The 25,765-nt window shown below is 38.6% G+C and overlaps 1 protein-coding gene across 4 annotated transcripts in view; it reads left to right on the forward strand.

Moving 5' to 3' along the window:
* Positions 1-25,765, forward strand: part of CHRM2 (cholinergic receptor muscarinic 2) — a 93,182-nt gene that overhangs the window by 53,820 nt on the left and 13,597 nt on the right. For 3 of the 4 annotated variants that reach the window (XR_001921739.1, XM_008934782.3, XM_025895981.2), the window contains exon 1: positions 20,142-20,250. The exons of the other annotated variant lie outside the window; for it this stretch is intronic. The gene's annotated coding sequence lies outside the window, so the exon portion shown is untranslated. Of the gene's footprint in view, positions 1-20,141; positions 20,251-25,765 lie in introns of those variants that run through there. 4 annotated transcript variants of the gene reach the window in all.

The raw sequence follows: 25,765 nt of genomic DNA on the forward strand, positions 1-25,765 counted from the left end.
AAATTTCTCATCCTGACTACGCATCAAAATTGTCTTCCAAGCACAGGTAAAACGCAACTAACTCATTTAGGCTTACTGTGTGTTCACAGAGTTTGAGTCCAGCTATATTCACGAGCAGAGCTAAAAAAATGTCCAAGGCACAGCAGAAATGAATGCCTAAAAACTTGAATTCATATTATCCCTTAGTACAGCTCTAAGCATGTCATGTTTGCATCGTGAGTAAGGAGATACAGCCAGAGATGTAACTCTTCAACTGTGTCTTCTATTACAGATCTCAAAAGCCAAAGCTCAATAGACAAAACATATCTCAGATGAGTCTAAGCAGGCATGAAAAAAGGTGCAGTGGGTGTTATTGATAGGTGCAATATAAAAACCTTCAGTGTTGTGATATAGGGAGATAGAACACAGAATTTGAATATTAAGTGCTTTTCTGCAGTATCAGTTAGAATGGTGTGTCCTTTTCCACTCTTGTGCCTACTCCTAGTGACACAATACAGACCCTGCAAGCGTTGATGGATGTTCTCATCCATGTCTCATTTCCATGCAAAAGTGTCTGAATTCCCTTGTATGGTAGTAGCAGTTGCAAATGCACTCTTAGAGAGCTGACAACATTGGCTAATTGAAACAAAGACAAATAAGCAGAAAGATTTCAGCAGTCAAAACATTAGCAGCAAGTGTGCAAGAACCCATCTTTGCAATGCGTTTGCAGAGAAACAGTGACTTCCATAGGATAATTTAGATGACACATACCTGAACTCTGCTGTTAAACATTTTCTGGAGTTTTGTCTATGGATTTTATTATAACTGACAATCTCTAGTGCTCCCACTAAGTTCTTGTTTTAAGAGTTCCCTGAAACTGTCATTTGTGAACAAAAGGCCTCATCCTAAGCTGGAGAAAAAGTGAGGGGAAAGGATTATGGGCCTAGCTCAAAAAAAGCAGATGCACAGAAGAAACATAAATATTCATGTTTTGTAATGAGATTGTCCTAAATTTAACTGATCAAATATTCAGACTATAAAAGTATATAAATATCTATTTTCTGAGTCAAATGCATAGACACACAGATCATTGGCACTATGATTCCCATGAGAGCACTCATGGCACTGGCAGGTTCCCAGAACACCTAGCAGAGCAGCAGTTAGTGCTAGGATGCAGGAGTCACTGCAGTCATAGGCTGTAGACCATGGGAGCAGCAGACATTTGTTTCCAGTGTGGTCTCTGACAAAAGACAGTTCCGTTGTTGAAGAGCGTTGGTTAGAAAAAGGAGTCTGAATTGGTCTCTGGATCAGCAAGTTGAGGAAGGAAGCACTTCTCTAGAGACTCCAGAGTTTCCCTTTCTCTCAATATCCCCTACTATTTACACAACTGAAAACTCTGGAGCTTAACAGCAAAGAATTTTAATCAAACTGCTTAATCTGAATAACTGCTGAAGAGAAACTGCAGTAATAGAGAACAGAATTGCTGCCAGGGAAATGAAAACAATTTAAAAAGAGAAGGGCTAGCAGTGGAAAAGCAGCTTTGGTGGGAACTATGTTGCATCAACCAGCCCTCCCTTGCACGATTTTAGCAATTCAATTAGAAGTCTTTACAGGTTTAGTAACTGATTATTGAAAACACACCTCCAACCTACAATGCCTGCTGTTGACACATAGTATCTGGTTCTGTATAATCGGGATTTTGCTGTGGTTCAGAGAGCGAGTGAGCTGGAGGCTCTCACATCTGCTGAAGAGCATTTGAGGTTTTAAAAGAAAAGCAAGGACAACTCGGGGAGAGACACAATGAACGCTCATATCTAGTCCCGGTATAGGAGAAGTGAAGGAAAACAAGCATCCATGGCAATTAGAAACAAAGGGACTTGCCCCCAAAGGAGAAGCTGTCTCCTCAGGGCATGCTGTTGAGTTTCTGGGGTAAAGTTTCAGTGTTGCTTTTTTAGCCTTTGAAATGTGCTGCATTGAGCTGCAGGAAGACAGGTGAGAAGGATACAATGAAGGAGGTTGGGGTCTGGGAATGAAGCAGATGTCTAATCCAGCAGATGGCCAGTTTACAATGTTTTCCTCAAGATAACTCCCGCAGAGAATTCATCTTGAGTTTGAACCATCATAAAAAGAGATTTATGAATTCAACTCTGATGTGGGGGGAAGAGGACCATTACTGGTATCTTCAGTATCTATAGTTTTATCTAATTCTGATAAAACCATCATTTCTCAAGTGGCAAAGCATTCAGAGACATATTTGCTTTTTACATGGAGACAGCAAGAAGTAAGGCACCAGGACTTGAACTGTGAAAGTGTGTGAGTTTTTAATTTGTAAGTTATGGCAGATCATTTCTATTTATCAGTACTTTCATTTAGAATGTATCAGTCAACTATCTCCGAAAATCAAAATGGAACCTTAGATTTCACCCAGTTTTCACTGGGAAGTCCAGTTTGTTTGAAAAAGGCTCCATATTTCTAGAAAAAGGATATGAGAGACAATGAGTAGGAATCAAGCATCGAATATGCTTTGAAACATAAAGTCAGAGGTTGCTTGGGTAGAGCTTAGCAGAGAACTGCTTACACTGCTGTTGTTAAAATTTCTCTAACCCATTATGGGTTACCACAACCCTCACCAGTTCCCTTAGGTTGGCTGTAAAATGTGTGAATTTAAACCCATCTCCCCCATGCTGTTACAGAAGAGCTTTCAAAACTGATATTTGTGAAATACCAGTTTTGTATACATTTCCAAACTGCAATATATAGCAATATCCTACCCAGTTGTCAGTAAGAGCAACTAAAATCAAACCACAGAAGTGCAGTTGTACTGACTTTTTCAATTACACAACCAATGAAGGGGGATAGAAGCAAGGCAGATGAACACTTCTAATAAGAAGTTGAGTAATCCAAGAGGAATGAAAGGTGAATGAAAGGTCAATGTTAATTTATAATATAAAATTTTTTCTTGATTTTATTTTTCTGTGCAGTTTGGTAACATCTGAAAGTACAGTAGCTGCAGCCTGCAGCTGGAGTAAAGAAAAACAAAATACTAATTACAGCTTACTCTGTGTCCAAATTCTTCAGTCACTTCTGATCTGGTTTGCCTGATCTGATGTCCTTGTATTTCATCACTAAAAGGAAAAATCCATTTCCACTGTCTCAGATGGCTCTGCTGGAGAGTAGCACTGTGGTACAAGTATCCTTGTACTTCATCTGATGACATTTGTTTCCACTGTTAACAATCAGCATAAACCTACCTCTTCCAGGATGAGTGGAAAGTTGCCTGTGAACACAAAAATGCAGGGTTTTGTACATGCCAAATTTAGACAGAAAAAAAAGTAATGAGGGGGAGGCAAAAAATGTTTCATTAAAATATTAAATTTTTGTCATATGCAAAAGGTCAGCTCAATTACACCAAAACCTGTAAAGGCATACATATGTAGCCTTTGCTGGCATCAGACATCAACTTACAGGGGATAAACCTATTGTTTGTTGGCAGATAAAACATATATGGCAATGTCTTCCAAAACTCCACTTTCCATTTCATGCAGTCAAAAAACCCAAAGGAAGCATGTTGTCTAAAATTGGTGACTATTCTTCCCAATGACTTCTAGGATCAATGCAGAGAGGTGGGCTCGTGCAGTGAGAGACTCTGAGGAAGTGCCTAATTTATGTACCCAAAGCCACTTCACAGAGGCTTCTCTTTCCTTTGGCTCTAGAAAAGACAACAGAGACATTCCAGCTAACTCATGTGACTGAAAGAGGGAGTGATAAATCACCCTCCTTCCCATTCATGTCCTTGTGCCCATATATTATTGTAGTTTCTCAGGGAATATTGCTAGTGCAGGGTTAACTCCGGTTACGAAAGATGGAGACGTGCAACTAAAAGCAATAAAATCTCCGTGTCCTATTTAGTTACAGCTCATCAGATGCTTAGAGGAACTCAGTTGCTTCCAGTTATGTGCATGTACCCTGAGAGGCAGCTTGATTCCTCTGGAGCTGGCCTCCCTTGCTCAAATATGGTCATGCTGTGAACAGTGAAGCTGTGGGGAAAGACTGGCTAGTGACACACTCTGTGCGGGAATTGGCAGTGAATGGCTGTGTTCCCCCTTGTTGGTTTGAAAAGAAGCACTACTCAACCTTTAGCCCAGGCCTGTGACAAACCAGCTAATTCAGCTCCACTGCAGCATGGCAGACTGCATACCAGCTGTTAGCAAGCCTCCACATCCAGATAAGCAAGACAACAGGCACTTCAGTTCATCCACCAGCATGGACTCAAAACCACAGCAAAGGTCTCTAAATCATCGCCTGATTCAGCTTACAGACTGCTCTGTACGTGCAGCAGTTCAGCCAGGAACGATGCTGGAGTTATACCTTATGCTAACACTCCACTGAGGACAAGCCCTCATCAGAGAAAGATTAAACTGCAGTGACATACAGCCTCTTAACACTTGAAAGAGAACACCTGCAGGACTTTTAATGCGCTTTAATTCACACAATTAACTGATTCAGTTTGCCTTTGCTGCACGGCCCCAGGTAGTCAAGCCTGCAGTGAGGGTTAGCACACCATGAGCTACTTGCCTGTGGTGGTAGAGATGAGATGGAGCCTCCATGAAATCTCAAAGATGGCATGTATTTTGCCACAGAACTCTCTCATCCCAATAAGCCAAGGTAACTTGAACATTTAATTTCATCAACTTTCTCTTTTTGTGGCCATTGTAAAAAAAGATGTTCCAGTTGCAGAGATGTTTAGGTGCAATCAAAACCAAGATTTTTATTCCTATTTTCAGGGTATTAGGCTCTATTTCCACACTGAAACAAGATTTTATCCTCTATTTCTCCCAGCATTAAATTAACAACAATAGCAAATAAAGAGTTGGCTACCATAATTTATCAAAAGTATTTTAATGAAAGTGAAAACTAGAAACAGTTAAGGAAATCTGTTAACCAGCATGTCAGCAGTAATCTCTGGCCCAAGATTATTAGGTGGAAACAAGTGAATTTCTGAGTTCATGCAAAAAGATATGATGTCTTTCTAAAACACGCATCTCTTCAAAATGCCACTTCTCTGACACTCTCCAGGAAGGGCATTTGCATGGATGTGCTTACATTAATGTTCTCTGTATCTTCAGTGAACCAAGAGAGAGTTATCTCAAGGATGCATGCTTCTTTCTTTTTTTTTTTTTTGCTAGAAAATAGAGAGTAGGAGAGAAGATATCTAAAATGCTTTGACTGAATTTTTTCCTTAAAAATCTAGAATATCAAAGAAACAAAAATAAAAAAAAAATAAATAAAAACCACCACAGAAACAAAACAGGATGTTTGTCCTGTAACGGTAGTTATAAAATATTTCAAGTAGAACATTTAAAAAAACCTTCTTTTCAATCTAAAAAAAATCCCAACACTGATATTTCCAGTTTTCAGAAGTATTGCAGAAATTTTTGAATACCAAATACATCAGCCTTTTGAGATTAATAATCTTCTCTTTGATCAAAAAAGTAAACATTTTGTAGTCCAATATTTCCACATTAAAATTGTTTTCCACTTTCTTTTATGTGCAAATAGTTAAGATGTCAAAATTTCATCTACATGAGTTGAAAACAAATTATTAATATTTCCTACAGGGAGATAATTCAATTTTCCACATTTCTGTGACTGAAAAGCTATTCAGACCAATGTGTATTTTTGTAGCATGCAGGCTTTGAAGTACCTGAATACCCTCATGTCCTATTAAGACTTGGTTTATGTTCTGTGTAAGCAAAGACTCTTCACCTCCATACTTCAGCTCTTCTCAGAGCCCACACTCTTAAGAAAAAAACTTTCTCAAAGACATAGTGAGCCAACAGAAATAATTGAATGTCAAACCTCAGTGTAAGATCGAATAGACAAATGGACTACTGTCTGCATTAGTTGTTCTTAATTAGCTGCAATTACTACCAGCCTAATTAAGTCAACAGGCTAAAGGGAAACATAGAGTTGGTAAAATTAACTGATGAAAGTTGTCAGGTTAGCCGAGATAGAACAGGTAAGGTTCCAAAGTACTCTTAAATAATTACATTACATACCAAGGTGATAAACGTAATGGTCAGTCTCAGATGTGTCAATGTATATTCATCGGCTTGAAAATCAAAGTAACCTTTCTAGGGAGAGAAACAAAGAAATAGTTAATGGTCTCTAGTTAATCAGAAACATAAAACTGAAGAGGGTGGATGTGAATAAAATGAAGTCTGAAGCACTTAAACCACAGTGTTTTCGAGCTTCCTGTCTTTACTTTCAATTGTCTTGTCTTTAAGAAAAAAAAAAAACAGAAATTTGAAGGTCTAGATATCTTGAGGGAACACATCTGTCAGTGTAAGAAGGAATTGAAGAGGCTAGGAAAGTTTTCTTGGCAAAGAAACGAGTTAGATCAATCATGACAGAGTTATAAAAAAACAAATTAATTGCATTGAGAAATCTGAATAGAGATGTTTGTTTACCTTGAGTTGAATAACACAGGATGCATTAATAGGCAGCAAATGTACAGCAGGGGAAAAGAAATAGTTTCATGCAACATTTAATTAAATTGGAGTTTCTCACTGCAGGGGAATTTTACTGACACTAAAAGCCTGGCGCTATTTAAAAATAAAAAAAAAAAGAAAAAAAGGTTGTGTTTGTATGAATTACACAGAGGATACATGCCTATGATTTGGAAATTGGCTGATTACAGAAGACTTGTTAGTGCTGAATGAGGTACACTGCTGGAAACCTGTGGCTTCATCTCATTTCCAGTACAGTATGTATAGAGCTTTTAGGATGGAAAGACTTTCAATCCCCTGTTCTGCTATGACCCCACCACTATGATTGTCAATAGTACTTTGTTATTGACTTTAAATGGTAACAGAACAAAGTAAATTCTAGACACTTTTTGGAAATCCCTTCTTTAGTTCTTGCTGAGACATTCAGTGCCAACAAAGGTGAAAGAAAAACTTTTGACCTTTTTCAGCATGCACTAAAGGCCAAGTAAATACTTTACTCTGCATCTTTAGTCCTTCAATACAGAATCACAGAATATGCTGTTGGAAGGGACCTACAAGAATCATTGAGTCCAGCCCTTAGCCTTGCACAGGACCATCCCCAAGAGTCACACCATGTGCCTGAGAGTATCATCCAAACACTTCTTGAACTCTGTCAGAATTGGTGCTGTGACCACTTCCCTGGGGAGCCTGTTCCAGTGCCCAACCACCCTCTGGGAGAAGAGCCTTTTTCTAATATCCAACCTAAACCTCCCCGACACAATTTCAGGCCATTCCCTTGGGTCCTGTCACTGGTCACCACAGAGAAGAGATAATAAAACCTACCTCAGAAACATGAGTGCTCTGTAGTCTATGATTCTATGAAAACACTGACAAGAAAGAAAATAGAGTTGTTAAATTGTTTACCCTATTTTTTTATTGTTGATTCTCTCACATCTTTCCTACTATGACATGCTGTTAGAAGATGAGCCGCTAGTAACAAAAGAGCAGTCACACATAGAAGCAATACTACATTTGCACTGGAGACAAAATAATTTTAACAACCTTCATCAAATGCTGGTTTATATGACATAAAAATAATAATATCCACCCAAGTAGAAGCTGCGCAGTATAATGATCAACAACCCTATTTTGCACTATGCTATTGCACAGTTTCACAAGGGCTCAGTCCCAAAACTATTGAAACATAGTAGAAAAAACTCCCTCTGGCTTTAGTAAGCTTGGATTCCGCTCAAAAAAAAAAAAAAAATTACAACATAACCTTTTTATTTGATCAGAAAGGCAGTTTTCTATGTTCCTTATCAACCCCAGATGTCATTCATTTGCATTTTTAGATACTTATACTTTATAAATACAATTTGTGAAACTGGGGAGAAATGCCCGGAGAACATCTACCAAGAGGAAGGTTTTCTGCAGTGAGTTAACCCCGCTGATATGTACCCAGTGGGACTGCATAGGATTTTCCCATATTAAATTTGCATAAAGCAAAAAGTTAATGAAATATGAGATTTGTCCTATCCTTTTCTCCATACCACTTTCTGTGTTCTAGGAAGGTGGGGTTTTTTTCCCAAGCTTGGCCTCAAGCAAGAAATTGCCCACCTAAAGTTCTGTAGTGTTCTGCCACTTTTCATTCTTCTACTTGTTCTTATCTTGTTTCTCTTTCTTGCCTTCTGGAAATACAGTCTTTGAACCCAAGTGCAATTTTTAATAGCAAATAAATTTAGACTTGGACAAATTCCCCAAATGAAACTAGTGAGGAAAGAGCAGTCTTATCTCCTGTGATATACTTTTGACAAAGTATAATTAAAATATTTTCATGCTGGCTTGCCTGCTGTCTGCCTTTCATAAATGATGAAGTCTATCAAGCTATTATTTGTCTACACATTGTGTGAGGAAGGATTAAACCATTGAAGTGTTCAATATCGTTAAATGATCTGGAACTCCATAAAAACATCAATTATTATGCAGTTAAAGACATCTTAGTACTCGTTCAAGAAGCTGGTATTCTGTCTTCATTCCTCTGGTGATGGAGTGTGAGGATGACTGTCTCCAGAGACAGAGAGAGCATGTACAACTAAAATGGAAGCTACAGGACTGTGTAGAAGAGGGGTTTTTCTCAGTTATTTGTTCAGATATACCGGAATAAAAATGGAATGAAAGTCAATGCAGAAAAAGATGTCCTACTTATATCTCAGAAAAGATGGGCTGCTCTGCCTAAGCCCCTCCATTTGGGGCTGACACAATGTAATGGTACCATGTCCTGAGGGCACATAATCTCTGAGATTTTTTGATGAAGCAATCACAAAGTATTGTAACTAATGTGAATGTATTGGTGTCTGGCTGGGCAGTTGGTAGACTGGATTGCTGACTGGGGAATAGAGCCCTACTCAAAGCCAGAGTGTAATTTTTTTTTAGCTGGTAGGGATCTGTTAGCTTCAGTGTAGCTCTGCCTATTTACATCCAAAGAGGATCTGAAACATCAAGCTGGTAGATCTATCATTAACTTCTCTTACAGCCTCTGATGTCTCAACATCATGGCTTGCAGACCTGAAAACACAGGAATGATACCTCATATACAGCTAAGGAGGTTCCACTGGCTTTGCCTTTAAGACACTTCACCATTCTCAAAGTCCTTCCCCTAAGTATAAAAAGGTTTGAACTAAAGCAAATAATATATTTGCATTTGATGGGAATAGCATATAACCCTCAATGTAATTATGACACACAAAAAAATAATGCTGGTGACCTTAAAATACACAACAAAATAACAGAGGACATCTAAAAATTAATTATAACTCATTAAAAGCATTACTCACTTAATGAATGATTCATGATTCATATTGTTCAAGTCGCCAAACATTACTTCAAATTATAGATTGGGCACATCCTTTCACCAGTATTAATAATTGCAATTATGTCAGTGTAAGTACAAAAGTCAATATGTTATCTTCTCCAAGCCTTCTTGCCTCATTCTCATAGTAGGACTAAGCTAAGGTCCCTGGAGCACATAAGAGTGCAGAGAGGGAGTACATTTTTTTCAAGAAAACACCGTCTTTGGGAGATCTAAAGGTCTAACAAAGGTTGAAAGATGTGCACGGTCAGAGTTGATTTCAGCACACCTTGTGATAACCAAATAGTGTTGGACCATAGGAACATAGATAGGACCTAATCCTCCCTCTGCAACTGTCCGTTAGTGCTTCAAATAATCTTATCAGCTATTTTGGAAGCTCCTAAACAAACAGCAGGTTGAATAGCTCTTACTAGGAGAAAAGAAATGCCTGTGTAAGTCATTATGCTTAGAAACTGTCCTAAACTGAAATCCAGTCACAGGTAAGAACCAGCATGCCATCTCCCTTTGCACCTTGCAGACTTGTACTATGTACATTTTACATATGGATTATGAGCCCATATGTTCAGTCTTGTTTAAATGCTGACACCACAAACCTCTCTTGCAGCAGTGAGCTCTGCAGCTATACATGCAGTATGTGAAAATCCATCTGCTTGTACCAGACTCATATCTGTGGAGTTTCAGATTTCTCTAAAGTCCCTCTATTTGAGAGGAATGCGGCAAAACAAGCATTCAGTTCAACCTCTATCTGACACAGAGTGCACTTTATGTGATCACTGCATCCTCTCCTTTTCCTCTTCAAGCTAGGCAGTGGCAGTCTCTGATGCCTCAGTAGGTCACTAAATAAACCTTGGACAGAAGAATTTTAACTCAGTGTAACCATTATGCAGTTTGGAAATGGTTACTTAGAGTACTTTGTGGTAAATACTAGAATGAAGCTTTCCTTTCCCTTGTAGTTAAATTGTTTGTTTATTTACTTACTTATTTGTTGGGCAATAAGGAACATTTAAGCTAACTTTCAAGGTAATGAAAACCATAATTGAACTAGGATATGAAAAAACAGATGTAAACTGTATTTTGATCTTTTCTAGCAGTGAATTTTTCATGACACAACAGAAAAACAAGAAGCAGGAAAACTGCTTGTATAGTAAAGCACAAAAGGTCTCTTTGCCTGCTGTAGTGCTAGGATTAGATGTGTAAATATTGTGGAGCTGTAGAAGCATCTGCTTCTGGATTTCAGATTAACTAGATGGCTTGATTTCAGTTCCAGAAATATATTAACCAGAAAGGTTTGTTGACCTTTCTAGAGCTGGACATGATTTAGTTTCATCAAGTGCAAAAAAAATCTTTCTTCATGTCGAAAGATTGCAGTGGGCAAAGTCACTGCTACTTATTGAAATAAATACTGAACTGCCATCACTGTATTCACTGACCTTTTGCCTCAGTTTGACTCAGGGTGAGAAACTGAGCAACTGCTTTTGTAGAAATTACTACTATAATCATCTACAGCAACATGCTTGAATTTTTCTCTTTTCTTTGTTCCCTCTTATCTCACAAAACATGAAAATACATCTTTTTCTTTTCCCGGTGAATGTTTCCACACAAGTGGAGTACCAGCAAATTTACACTGCTCAGTTTACTAGTAGGGAAACTCCATTCTTCCGTATCTGCCCTCAATTATAGTACCACTACACGCTGCTTAGACTGTACCATATCTTTTACTCCCTACCCCAAATCTCTCTGATATTGCCATGACATCTCAAATAAACGATTCGTTGCTGACTGACATGTCAAGGAATTAATTTGTGGACTATCTGGTTGCAATCATCTATTCCTAACAACAAAACAAAAAGTCAGGAGAAAAAAATTATGGGGGAACCCCTGTATTTTTATGACACAGTTTATTTGCCGTGAGCTGGCCACAGCTGGATCTCTCCACTCCAAGAGAGCACGAGTGCAGGCAGGTTTGACTTGTAACCCAGCACAAGATGAATGGGCAGCATTAGGAGAATGATACTTGCAGCTGAACATAATAAAAAGCATCCCTCAAGGGGGGCTACCTGGTCAACTTTATTGCCATGCTGTTTACTCCACTCATTTCAAGGTATTTATAACATTCTTATTTGACTGTCATTTTCTCCAGATGAGGTTGCACAATACTTTGTGGAGGGGGGATGAGACAAAGATGAGATATTGAAAGACTCCCTTAGAATAAACTGAGTTAAAGAGACTAAATGGCACAGTTCACTTTTTGCCATGGTGAGGGTTCATGCTCCACTCAGCTCCAAGCTAAGATGGTTGAGTTAGGAGCCTAAGAGAGCAGAGAGAAAGATTTCAGGAGCATAATTCAGAGGTCTGAAAAGCCAAACGACTGTAAAAAAACTTTCCTGTCTTCATTCATTGCAGAGCTGAAGATGAGGCTGCTAACTTAGGTTCCACTCTTAAATATCAGCTGCTTTAGCTATGAAAACTCTTTCCTCCATACTTTCTTTGTTTTGTAGTAATTTATCAGTAAACCATTAACCACCACTAGAAGCCAGGTATTGAACTGCACGCTGGCATATGACAAGGCCCTTGTCATGATACCATGATACCTGCATGGCTCTTACTCCTATCCAGTATTGTTAATAGTAACTTTGCAGAAAACTGCTCAGGTTTCTATTGGTTATTATCAGATATGCCAGGAAATAAAAAGAAATAATAATTAAAAAATTATGCTACTGTGGACACCCATACTTTGACTTTTTTCACAGGATTCAAATTAGTTACCATAGTGTGTTTTCTTGCAAGGAATGTGATAACTGTGACTTTTTTTAAAGTATGAGCTTCTCCATTTCAAGTATACTTTAAAGTGCTATTTCAAGTATTTATGAGGTTGTAAAGGAATGAAATAATCTGAGTGCCATAAAGGAGATTTTTAGACAATGAGTTTAGGGAGTTTTCTCTTCAACAATAAAATATTTTTTTAGATTACATAACGGGAACTGATGACCATCTGGAGCAATTCTTGAGACCCTGAAAATATATCAAATAAGTGAATAAACATAGAAATAATTACATCTGTGGTATTCATAAACTGTTCAGGTTAATGATCACTTCAACAAGGCAATCTCCTGACATATCAAGTAGTAGAAAGTGTGAATGCTGACAATGAAGTTGTTGAGGAATCCTAACAGAGCCTGGCAGACTGCTGAGTAACAGCACAAGAGCAAGGCATGATAGAGCCCCTGCTCACACAACACATGAAAGGCTAGAAGAGGTGGCAGGAAAAAATAGCCAAGTAGTTTTCTACTAGGCATGTCTCAACTGATGAGACAATGATCTAAGGGTCAACGATCAGAGAACACCACTTGCACTGCTGTACATGCTTTCGGATAACTGAGAGGGCTACAGGTGATAGATGTCTTCAGGTACCTGGTGGCTTTAGCTTACTTATTTCAGTAACAGAAAGAGTGTTCAAACAGGGCTGGCATGATCCAAGAGCACAACAAATTTGGGACACAAGTATCATTTTGCAAAAATCTACCTTACCTCACTGGGGCACTAACAGTGGAGGACTGGAGCTGGAGACACAGCACGGAGCAGTTACAAGTGACAAACTGCAGCAGCTGCTGATAGAGTCTTTTTCTGGATTCAGAGAGCATTCAGAAAGTTTGTACAAATGTTTGCAGGAGAAGCAGCCAAATATAGGGGACTTGCTCTGAATCCAAAAAAGGGTAACCTTTTGACAAGACTGACCTTCAATGCCTTCTAAGCATCACAGCACTTCAGGTCTCAAAACTGGCACTTTTATTTCCTGAATGTATACAAAATTGGAGATAAAGATTAAAAGGAGAAGCAAACATCAGGTAGAATGTTTTTCAGAAGTTTGTTCCAGAAGGAAAGATATTTTATCCAAGTAGAAAAATGACTGTGAAAAAAATGCCACTTTGAAAGCAGCCCTGTGGAGTTATCAAAACCTAAATAACTTATCTTTGCTAATCTCCAGGGAGGACGACAAATGACAGAACAGAGAGAGAGAGAGATGGTGCACAGCTTAGTGGATACAGATGATGGAAAACACTGTGGTATGCAACAAACAATCTTTAGGGAAGCAAATGTCTTTGGAATATTTTCAGCAGTTTCATTTCAAATGGCATCAGAGGACCAGTTAGGGAAAAGGATGAATTAATGAGTCAGAATGTAGAGATATTTCTGGGAGTTTTTCTTTAACTGGATTCACTGATAGATCTTTTACAGTAAAAGAGAGGTGGTTATGGTGACACAGTCTAGCTGGTATCTATGAGGCAATAATATATAAGAATTGACGATATTATTTCTTTCCAGAGTAGTTTAATATATAAAGAAGGTGATGGCAGTTGAAAGTGGTGTTTTTTCTTGCTATTTTTAGGGAAAATACTGAAAACCTGCCAGGCTTTTGTCAGTTTTTATTATTACAGCTGGAGCTCAACACTTGATTATTTACAGTTTCACTGAATGTAGCAATAAGGAATAAAGGTTCACTTACCTTTAGCACATAAAGATGAAAGAGAGGGGGAATTATAAGCATGAGTCACTTATTATTTAGCAGTCTCATTTGGGCCAGTTCTACCAGGCTCCCACCAACTTTATGGTATCATTTCAAAGCTTTGATCCAGGTTTTAGCTCAGCACTACTGCACTAAATGAATCCTCTTATCTTTCTTTACTCCTTTGTCAGACCCTGCTTTTTCCTTTCTCTTGGAGCATTGTTGTAGTTCTCCCTTAGCAAAAGCTCTGTCTGTGTACAAGGAAATGCCTGCCATCAGTGATGTGCCCCAAAATCCCACCACTTCCAAGCAAAAACTGGTTTTGTGTAGAAATGTGCTAAAAATTAACTCAGTCTTTGCCCATTTCACTGGATGGCCTGTCTGTAAACAAACAAGCAAATGAAAAGGTGAAAAAAACCTCCAGCTCCCTTCCATACCTTGAACTGTGGCATGCCATGAAGTTATATACTAGATCTAGTGTCTTGGCATGTCTATTGTGCCTGGCATTGCTCTGATGTGAGAGATCACTTATGCCCTTGTAGATCTTTCAGCTCTGACTTGCAAGATGAACTTGGAGCAGGAAAAAGAGAAAAAATGGATAGAGAGGAGACTGAAATAGAGGAATAGACTGCCAAAAGCAATAGCACCTCTGGGTGCTAGGGGTGCCTTTGGGGTCAATGGTGATGTGCTGCACCCACATTTTTCAGGGACAGACATTGATTCCAGATAAGTTCAATCTAAGTCATTGTTTTTACATCAAAACCCTTATTCCTTCAAAGCTATGTGTTATGTGTAGTATCATCATTGCTTCTAGTGTAATGGTTCTGCCCTGACATATCCTCTTACTTTTTTTCATTCTCAAGTATTTTGCAAAGTATATTTCTGGTACTATAATAACAGTCAAAAATGAGAATGCTGGTCTGGCTGCATTGTAATTAGAGCTGGACTAATTATGGAGGTAACTATTCACTAAGCATCAATATCATTTTTGGACTATTCTTCAAATGGAGTGACTCTGTATACCCTCATCCTCTTCAACTATGAATGAAAACCAGAACATCCATGTTAACAGCTGAAATGATAACCCAATGAGCCTGGCTACAGTCCTGCAAGCTTTTGTGTTTGAACTGTATGTGGCATACATTCTTGATGCATCTATGCTGAACCTTTACACTGGAAAATGAATCTAAGCTGAATCATCATTGCAGATTCCATTCATGTCAGGGCTATTATGCTCAGAGAGGAAGCAGCTGCTCCTTCAAGTTCTGCATGCTTGGGACCAGAGATGGACAGCTGTCATTGTTGCTAGTAAAAGCAATTCAGAGGGGAGGGAAAAGATACATATCATGTAATCAAAATAGAAAGGCTTACTTCTGTGTGATCCTGTTCACTACTATTCCATGAGTCTGCTAGGGCCTGCTAAAACAGTCATTACTCTGGCTTATGCAAGAGGCAGCACCTGCATGGAAGAAAGCACAGAGTTTGGGACCTTCTTATTCGATTCATTACAACAGGTATGTGAACTTGTGGTAGGGCAAGGATAGAAATAAAGCCATCTCTTAGCTTCAGCTCTTTGGAAGCAGCAGACACCCCACATTGCAGACTACAGGCAGGTGACTCCCCTTGGGCAAACTTTGGGTAGATCAGATGCTGACTTACTCTGAATAGGAAGCCAAGGATCTGCATTATGCTGCTTTCTTTTTCTCTTTAGTGTGCTTTTGCCAGACTCCCAGACTACTTTCTGCACAATCAATGTGCTTTCATCATGTCTGACTTCATATTAAATACAGGTATATGTGTTCCTACTTTCCTGATTCAGAGTACCTGCAAACTTCATGGCCTATGCTATAATCATATATCCACAGAAGCACAGAATAACTCATGTGGATAGGGCCTCAGGAGGTCTCCACTCCAATTTCATACTCAAAGGAGGGTCAGTGTCAAGTTCACACCAGGTTGCTCAGGGTTTTATCCATTGTGGCCTGAAAAACTCTCAAGGATGGAGCCTGTATGCAATCTCTGTGTCCACTGCTTTGATGTCCTTGTAGTGATTTTCTTTTCCTTAAATATCATCAAACCCCTATGTCTGTTTTCTTTCATCCTCCCACCACACACCACTATAAAAAGACTGGTTCCATCTTCTCAGTCGATATCCTGTGGGTATTTGGCAGCTGCTACCAGAGTCATCTCTCCTTCAGGCTAAACACCCCCATATCCCTCAACCTTCTCTCACATGCCACATGCTTCAGGCTATCAAATACTATATTCTCTATCACTGATCTTGGGCTTTCCAAGATGCATCAGTTACTGGACAAAAGCATTTTTTAAAATTAGAAATCCTTGCTATATTACAGATACTTCTGACCTGCCAGACACAGTCCTCCTTGGACGTACCTTCTGAGTAAAATAAGGAGATGTCCAAACCCATTGCCCAGTGATAATTGCCACTGCTGCTGCAACTGTAACTCTTAGGAGAATCAGGGCAGAAAGCAATGTGAGTGGAAGGAGGAAACACCATATTTATTCCAGTGGTGATTCTTACCTCCAGTCTTGCAGACAGAGCCCAGTTGCCCCTGGGAATGCTGCATCACTGCAGTCACTCTGTGTGAGTTTGGTGACTGAATTGAAACAACAATCTTCCATCCAACAGTTCTCTAAGAAATGTCCTGTAGTCTCCATTGATTTTTTGTGAGAGGGAGACATATATATCTAGCACTGCTTTTTGCATTTGCTTTTATACAGAGAGAGCTTTAATTAGTGGCCTTTGTGTTAAACTGTTAGATGTGGCCACCTGTGGTATCTTGAAGTTCTTCACATTTTTAAGTGGTTTTAAATGTTGGGTCTAAGCCACCCAGGGATTTTCCAGCAGGGGGAACATATTCAGTTGTCTGGAAGCTTTTCCATTACCTTACACCACAGGAGTGGCATAAAGGAGCTACAGAAAAGTCTGAATCTTGTACTAATGTTTCTACTTCAGGGAACATAGTTTTTGGGTTTTAGGAGGTGAGAGTGCAAATGTAGGGGATTTTGATTTGTTTTGCTATTTGTTATTTATTTGTCCCTTCGTGTTCCTTCCAATGACAAGACGAGTAAAAATGGTGATGGTTTAGACCTGTTTTATTTTGTTTAGAGAAACAGTTGTCCATGGCAGTCATACAATTTATTTCCTCTCCTTCTGTTTGTACTGTGAGAATCTCATCTTTGTCAGGACCTCCTCCAACCCACACCATGCCATGCCATGCTATGCTATGCCATCCCAGAAGTTCTTCTCCCTACTACTCTTTTCACAGTTTTAACTTCTAATTTATAAAGGAATGCCTGTTTTGCACATCTCCTCCATAGACTAGGTGAATGACAATGATGGGATTTTATTCCTTAGTCGTTCTGCTGCTTATTGTGTTCTTCATAGTACTATTATTATGCTCCTTGTTATGATGCTGCTGCTAGTCTCTGTCATTTACAAAGTACTTTTATCAGTTAAGGTTCCATGTTACTTTATGAATTTAAAATAGTTATATATGTGGAGATCCATTTGTACACAAACAGAATGGGTGAACTGCAGCAGGTGCTTAGAAGTAGGGAAGCACTGTCCAGTAAAAATACCTGGAAAAAAAGTCTTCAAAGCAGACTGTATCTATGGCTCTGGGATTCTCAGAAGCCCATTGAACTCCAACTCTGAACCCAATGTCATACTTTGCAGATTATTTTTCCCCAAAATATTATGTGAGCCGATAACCTGGCAACAGCCCCAGGTAGCATTGCATGACCCTGTGCTAAGGGGATAAAAGAGAAATGTTGTCCTTCAGAAGGAGGAAGCGCTTGGTTGGGCACTCTAAATGTTACAAACAGGCATTTAAGATAGACTTTTCTCGTAAGTGATGAATAGCAAGTGTGATCCCAGGACAGATTACAGCAGGGAAAAGCAGAATATGATTCTGGATCCAATAAAACAATAAACTGGGACTAGTCCCCAGACACCAATCCTGCTTTTTTCCTTTTTTACAGAAAACTCACAAGCCTACCAAAAGCAACAGAAGTTTTGCCATTGGCATACACAGGGTTTTTGACCTATTGATTTTTTTTCAGAGCAATTTACCATGAGATTTCAGACTCTGAAATGGGAGTTTGGATGAGTAATGTATCTTACGCAGTAGACCCCTGCTCTCAGCACTCTCCAAATCAGGCTTCCAGTGCCAATGCTGATGTATGGAATTTCACAACTCACTACATGAACATTCTGTAATATCCTCCCAGTGATTCCTGCTTTCATGAGAAGCCTGATATTTAATTCTGAAAAATATAAATGTGCACAAAAGTAGCATGTCTGCAGAGCAGATAAAGTGAATTTAATACAAGCAAATAGTATCTGTGTATTTTTGTGATGAATAGCTCTGTTAGTTACAGAGGGAGTTCGGATTAATGCTGTGAATCTCAAAACCAAACAATATAGAAGAAGAAGCGTGGAAGGCACTGTACATTTAATGGGTGTGCACTTTCTGATAGAAGTACCGGTTACTGTTGATTAGCACATATAATTTGGATTATATTGGATTTACTGTCCTTTGTCCAAAGCCCTTGTGTACACCATGACAAGAAGCTAGAGGAAAAAATGCAATGCAGATCAACCATATTGAGAAATATATTAGGAAAGAACAAAAAGGATAGGAAGTAAAACTACAAAAGAGCATAAATATGTATTCCATACATGCATATATGGAGAAGGAGAGATTATGCTTTGCAGGCATTATGAGATTTTGATTTTCTATCTGTTTCAGAACAGATTCATTTTAAGGAAGCAGGAAAAATTATTGCTTGAATAGCTATTAGCTCTAACAAACTTCTGTGTTTTCTGGAGTAGCTGCTGTCACCATCACTGATATAACATCTCCTTGAATAAAAACAGGAAAACAAAAGGAGATAACCAAGACAACACAATAGGAATAAAGCATCCAGGTTGTAAAAGGAAGGAAGAAAGGAAGGAAAACACTCAACTCTATTCCTTAAAATAGAGGAAATAATACTGAATTACATGGTGTCAGCTGAGCTGAGTAGGATCACATGTACAATGCAAAAGAGAATTTTCCCACTGTGTGAAAGAGCAGATTCCAGAGATATCTGACACCAGGATGCATTTTCTTTTTGTTCACAGTCTTCCTACATGTGTCCTGCAAGAGAAAAAGGCACACAGGTGTCTTCTGAGTATTCTCAAAGTAGCAGGAGATGGGCTGTGGGCTGTACTGCTTTGCTGTCTCTGCTGGTTGGGTTATACTGAAAGTTCCTCACAGGTACCTGTTTAAAATTGCCTACTTATGTGCAGACCATATGTTTGCCATAGTGAAAATAGAAAGTGAGGGACATCTCGGAGGGTAACTGTTGCCCAACATTAGTAATAACCAGAGCGAAACTGTACAAAAAGTCGAATCTAAAAAAAATTCTCAATAGACAAGTAATGAATGCTTTTAAGAACTGTAATTAAACTTAATTTAAGAGAATTTGCAGCTGTTTTCGTGACCAGAAGATCTCTCCATACACCTTTGTCATGATTTTATAATTTACCTGTTTTAAACACCATTATTCCCAAATCCATAATTTGGTTATGGCACATGGTTTCAGACAGGGTAAGGACCCTGCTGTGCTGGGCAGTTCTCAGCTGCTCCAGAAACAATCTCAACTAAAACTCATTCATAAACTTCAGAAAGTCATATATGAACGTTCTAATAATTTTTTTGTGTCTAAAATTAAGCACTAAACTACTTAGCATTCCCCATCCTTAATCCTACTACCTTTGTCAGTTTGCTTATAAATCTTGAAACAACTTTATGAACTTTCTTTTTGGAAAGAGAAAAATCTCAAATGTATTTTTTCACTTCCTGTATAGAGCCTTGCAAACCCAAAACTTTTGTCTCACTCATCCAAATTTACAACATAAGCTTTATTTTTATACTGACCCTAACAGACATGGTAAACTGAACCACTTTCTGATCAAAGAAGCACAATGTGCATCATAAGATTTAAAAAGAGAAACTAGGAAACCTATATGCTTTTCCTCTTTTTAATGCATTATCTTTATCCTCAACCAAATACTGGAACAGGCTGCATTACCACTTACTTACCATTCACTTATTCTCAAACATCCCCATTTCCCAGTATTGAAAGAACAGAAGGTAATCACAGTTCATGTGCAGCAGGTTCATGACAAATTTGCTAGAATGTCTGAAACTTAAATTGTGTTTGAAGTCCATGTATATTTACATGGGAGTTTAAGTAATATTGACTCTGCTTAGTACAAGGCAAATTGCATCAGACTCTCACTATCTGGAGCACTAAACCAGTCCACTGATGCAGAGCAACAAACACCCTTCACCTCTGAAGAGTACAAGGCAGCAAGAAGAGATCCTCCCAGAAAAAGTGTAAGAGTTCTGTTCTCTTAAGCTCTCTGCTGTACCTGTATCTGAAAATAGCTATGACACTGTGTTACTATGTTCAGTTCTAAACAGATTGTTCAGAAGTATGGAATATGAATTTATTAAATGACAAGATCCAGCAGGAGTAGCTAGAAAAGACATTTTTCTTCTTATCAGATATAATTGTATTATTTGTGAATGTCATCTTTTGGATGTTTGATCTTCTTTGCAAAGGTGATGCAATGTAAATGTGCTATCATTGACCTAAATTGATTTTGCCTTTGCAATACCTACCTTGGAGATAATGAAAGAAAGAATTAATACACTTCTGTGCAGGATGTAGGTAAGGAATTGTCCTGTATTTTTCCACAACCCTTACATTCTTTTATCCTGTGCTGTTTTACAGCCTGTGTGGATAACTGAGACATCCCTTGTGTCAGGTCTTAGAAGCATAAGTAAGATTATTGATGAAAAAGAAGCAGTGATGTTACCACTTTTCACTTTTCTTTCTGTCTCAGCATAGAGTCCCCATGACTCTCTTGCTCCTGTATGTGGGAGTATGAGAAGTGGGAAGATATCCATGTTTTTTTGACCTAATTGTGCTGTCATTCTCCGCTGACCACCCAACTGACAATAGTGGTCAGCCTGGGTCATGTTAGCTGATATTATGAGACAGAGTGTTGGATACTGTTGGACAGTGTTTTGATAAATATTTCCTTGCCATCTACTCCCACAGTGGCCATGCTTACCATACAGTTAAACCAATACAGTTTTCAATTTTCTGTTGCACTGGACAGTCACCAAGGCAAGAGTTTTCAAACACAGCAGACCCACCACAGTATCCTCTATTAAAAGAAAATCAAAAATCATTACCTGCCCTTCCAAACATTTGAGAAATTGATATGAAAATATAGGGAATATACTAATAGACCCATATCTTATGGGGAAACCAGAATAAGTTACCTTCTGAGTTTATTCCTATTTATCAAAGCATTAATAATTTAGACCATTTTCTAGAATAAGTCTCTTCTCAGGACAATGTTACCCATCCCCAATTAGTTATTGAGATTTTTACTACTTGGGTTACTAAAAGGCTCTTTATTTAGATGCAAAACCATAATCTACTAAGATTTGAAATGCTTCTAACATATGGTAGGGTAAAGGAGAAAGCACAAAATTCCTTAAATTACATGGTCTGATATATGCAAACCTTAGACAAGTAGGAAGAGAATAAATGCTGCTGTCAGTGGCATGGTGGGTTGGGCAGCATTTGCTTAGGGTGACCAGCATTGTTATAAGTGGATACAAAATTATTAAGGATCTCTGTAAAGAGAAATGACATTTTTAAATGCTCATTTGCAAAGTGGTAAATGTACAGAAGTGGACAATTAAATGTAAAAGGCATTTTCCAACCACAACATTAGAAAGATTAAGAGGTTAAACATTAACCTAACGGCAAATCTCTCCACTATGTCTTTTTACAAAAAAGAGTGTCTGCATTTTAATCATCCAGTGTTGTTCCGTGCTTCAGACATTCAATATGATCACATTGCATATCATAGACTGAAACAAAAAGAAAACAAAACCCCACAAAACCCCAACCTAACACTTTAGAAACTTTGTGAAAGACATTCAGGACTTCATGTGTGGAGGACATTGATGCTATGGATAACATGTTTAAAGTCTTAAAAAGTATTAAATTTAGAACTGAACCTCATTTACACTAAGAAACAAGAGAAAATGTCACCTTAGTGATTTGCCTACAGCCTGAAAGGGCACCACCAACCCTCAGAGATTTTTCTTGTTTACTCTGACTGGATCTGCAGCAGGGAGCAGTATATGCCTTAGCATGTGCTACTGCTTTAACTTCTAATATGAAAACCTCTGAAAATCACTATCTTGGACATCATTCCAGCTCAACTCAAGGAGGCTGCTTAGAGATGGAAAGTCACTTACCTGCTCTTTGACAAGCCCCCTCTAAGATGAAAGCATCTGGATTGGAATCACACAGCTGTTTTCTTCCTCACTGCCAATTTCTTTTTGTGTTTTTTGTAGAGTAAGAAGGGAAAAATAGCCCACTGAGAAGCAGTTATACCAAAGCATCTTAAGCCTGTTATATCATGAACAGGAAAAAAAAATAAAAGGACAAGTAGACAATCTTTTTCTTTTTTTTTCCTTTTTTTGTTCCAAACATTTCCTTTCAGATGTCTCTTTGAAGTCACAGGCTTATAGTGTGAGTGACTGAGAGCAAGGAGCTGTGAAATGCGCCTTTGAGCCATAGATTTCTCAAAGAGTATCACAAGGAGTATATGACTGGGGTACATGACATCTGCAAATCAGCGTGGTGTTACTGAGGCTTTGTTCAGCCTCAAACTCTGAGAGCTGCAGAGAACCATAAACTTTAGCAGGGCAAAATCACCTCCCATCTTGGGTCTACCTTCCCACTTGGGTTTTCTCACTTCCACTGTATGCTGTGATTGTGTTGGTGTAACTAGCTAATGAAAAAATTATTGAACACATACATAAATTCTGTATAAAATATTAATTGTTTATTATATGTACATAACTTAGGTAATGTTACCGTCTTCTATTCCAGCTATTGCTCTGTTACTACTGGATACTTTTAGATTGATAAAAATATGCTGCCACTTCTCTGTTGTTGTAAGGTCGTCCCTTCAAACTACTCTCACAAACTACTCTCTCATACTCTCTAAAACAATTCCTGCTCAGATGGATCTGATTCACTTCATAATCAAACACAGAGTTTAGCAGAATACTTCAGTCTTGATTAGTTATGTCTCCTGATTTTCCAGTTTTGAGTCTTCTGCATTTCTCATCCAAAGCAACATTCATTACTTCTCTTACATAAGGGCTATTGTATAGAAGATACTGTGCCCCACTGATAATTCTCAAACATGGAGCAAAAATTGTCTCTCATTTCAGAACAGTCAGTTCTGAACAAACTTCAGAGAAAAGGTGTTGAAGGTTAGGACTATTTCTGTAAATTGTCTGGTAGAGTCAGTGATCAGCCTCACCCAATATTCATTTCTAGTGGTAGGGCAGCACCATAGTGTACCATTACAGCATCAGTTCCTACCAGACCCCTCAGGAGATTTATTTGAGACTGTAGGAATCCTTTTTGTCTTCCTGTAGTTTAAAGTGCTCAGAGAAATGGGAGCTGAGCATTGCCAGCAAAGGGAATAACTGTTAGACAACAAGATGAGAAAAACAATACAGTGTGACCTAAGGAAAAAGGATAGCCAGAAGACTGCTCTGAACAGCAGAGATCTGGTGAACAAGATGAGAGAGACCAGAGAGGCTGAAGGATAACAGGTGTTACACTAGGCAGTAAGGTAAAATGAAAAGGGAAATCAATAAGTGGGAAGAGTGACGTGGTTCTGTCCCAAACCTGTAGGTTACAGATCAGGTCCGAAAGCAAAGCTGCTGCAAATATCTGAGGAAAAAGTGTTGCTGTTAGGGAGAGAAGATGCTAAGGCAGCACTTAGTAATACAGCCAAGAACAGGGGAAAGACAACTCGAATCCCTGCAACGTGACTTCATGGAGAGCTGAGGCTGTTTCACAGCACTGAACTGTGCCTCAGCCAGTTCAGATGAGACCCCTCACTCCAGGGGTCCCCCAAGTTCAGTCTCAGTTTCCTTTTGCTGTTTACTTTATGTAATTTTTTTCCATTATGCTTTTGAACATCATACTCATCCACAGGGATGACAAGCACAAATATAGAAACCCTATGATAAATACCAGCTTCACCCAGAGAGAAAAATCTGAATCCCACTTGTTTATCAAAATCTCATACCTTTTGGAGGCAGACCCTTTGTGGAATGCGTTGTTAATGGTCCCAGACCCAAGGTCTGCTTTGGTGCAGAACTCAACAAGAAAAGAATGATAGGAAAAGGTGGAAATAAGTTCATGTCCACAGCATATATAATAGCACAGAAAACAACAAAATCAATATACTGGGGGAAAAATCGTCTCTATACAAATATTAGATACTGGAATTCTTGACTACAAAAAGAAAAGGATACATTTTTTTTAAAAATCATTTCTATTCTCTTCTTTAGAGGGGTTATGGAAGGCAAGTCTCAGTGAATGGCAATAGATTTAAGAAATTAAATGTTTGAATGACCATCAGAGGTGAAATTTCAGAACTTCAAGTCACATCAGTGTTTCCACAATACCGTTCAATGAGCAAGGCATAAAGAAGTGCTGGTCAGTCTCTCCGTGGGCTGTAATGGGGAAATACAGACAGGTACTGAAATTGGGGTCAGTGAGGAATTTCTACTGAAAACAGGCATTAAGGGGCAAAAATTTGAAGATCCAGGTGAATGCTCTCCAGAACTCTTTCTCTTGTAGCTACTCTTGCTTTCTTCTCATTAACTTCTTTTCTTTTTCATTCACACCTCACTCTTGCCCCATTTCCTCCCTCTTATTTTCACCCATTTATTCTTTTCTCTTGCCCCACACATCCCTATATGTCTTTCTTTTGGCATGTATTTGTGCTCATCAAACAGGTTTGTGCTGTATGGAGGCACGTTGCAATGCAGCAATCACTGCTGAGTGATTCTGTTGTTGCATGGCACAGTGGGAGGGATTTAATCTCAGACAGGACACTTCAGGGACTCAGAAGATTGATGGAGGAGATTGTTCCCTAGGTACCTTAGTAGTCAGTATTCCTATCTAGATTTAATTTTACTTTCCATACGTTTGCTTTACCATGAAGTCCCAAATTAAGGAGTTGTTATGTAAAGATGGATTTAGATTCAGAGTAGTGGGCCATGTAGGTGGCACTGCAGAAGAGCAGCGTAAAGTGGAACCTTTAGTTAGTTATGTTTTTCTCCCTAAACATTGTTGCTGTGGAAAGGTCATCTCAGATGTAGAAGCAGAAACAGCAAACTTGCAGACAATAACAGACAAGCCTGCCAAAGGTAGGGAGAGAGTAATGTACACCATAATTGTGGAATTTCAGAACATTATTATAAAGATTTTCCAGTCCTGAACACCAGAAATGGAAGAGGAACTGGTTTCCTGCGAACTGAGTCATTCTAGAAACAGTTGTGCTGAAGCTGATGTGGTGCTTCTGCCATGACATGTAAGAGGTTCTGATGCAGTAAAATATAACGTCACAGTCTCTGAATTTCAAAATCAACCTGTTTGCTTCTTTTAATTAAAAACTCACTTTTGACTTAGAATAAAATGTATAAGAGACATGAAGTGTATTCATCACAATCATTCTGTGGAAGTTTTGTATCACATAGACTTCATTGCTAAAGTGACAAGATTAGTTGGCAAAGTGCAGAACTGTGCATAAAATAATGGTCTGCTATTCTCTATCCTGTGCTAATTAAAGCTCCTCAGGCTTTCAGTAGTTTTGGCTTCAAATAATCTGGTTTAGCCCTTCTGAAACCTTGCATTTCAAATGTTCCCAACATTTTATTTTTACAGTTATTCAAGAGAGGTCAGAGTTTGGTGTGAGCAACCTTTGCACTGTCTCCTAAAAAATCA

The sequence above is a fragment of the Manacus vitellinus genome, unplaced genomic scaffold (genome assembly GCF_001715985.3).
Source record: "Manacus vitellinus isolate BGI_N305 unplaced genomic scaffold, ASM171598v3 scaffold_5_pilon, whole genome shotgun sequence".
Classification (NCBI taxonomy): domain Eukaryota; kingdom Metazoa; phylum Chordata; class Aves; order Passeriformes; family Pipridae; genus Manacus; species Manacus vitellinus.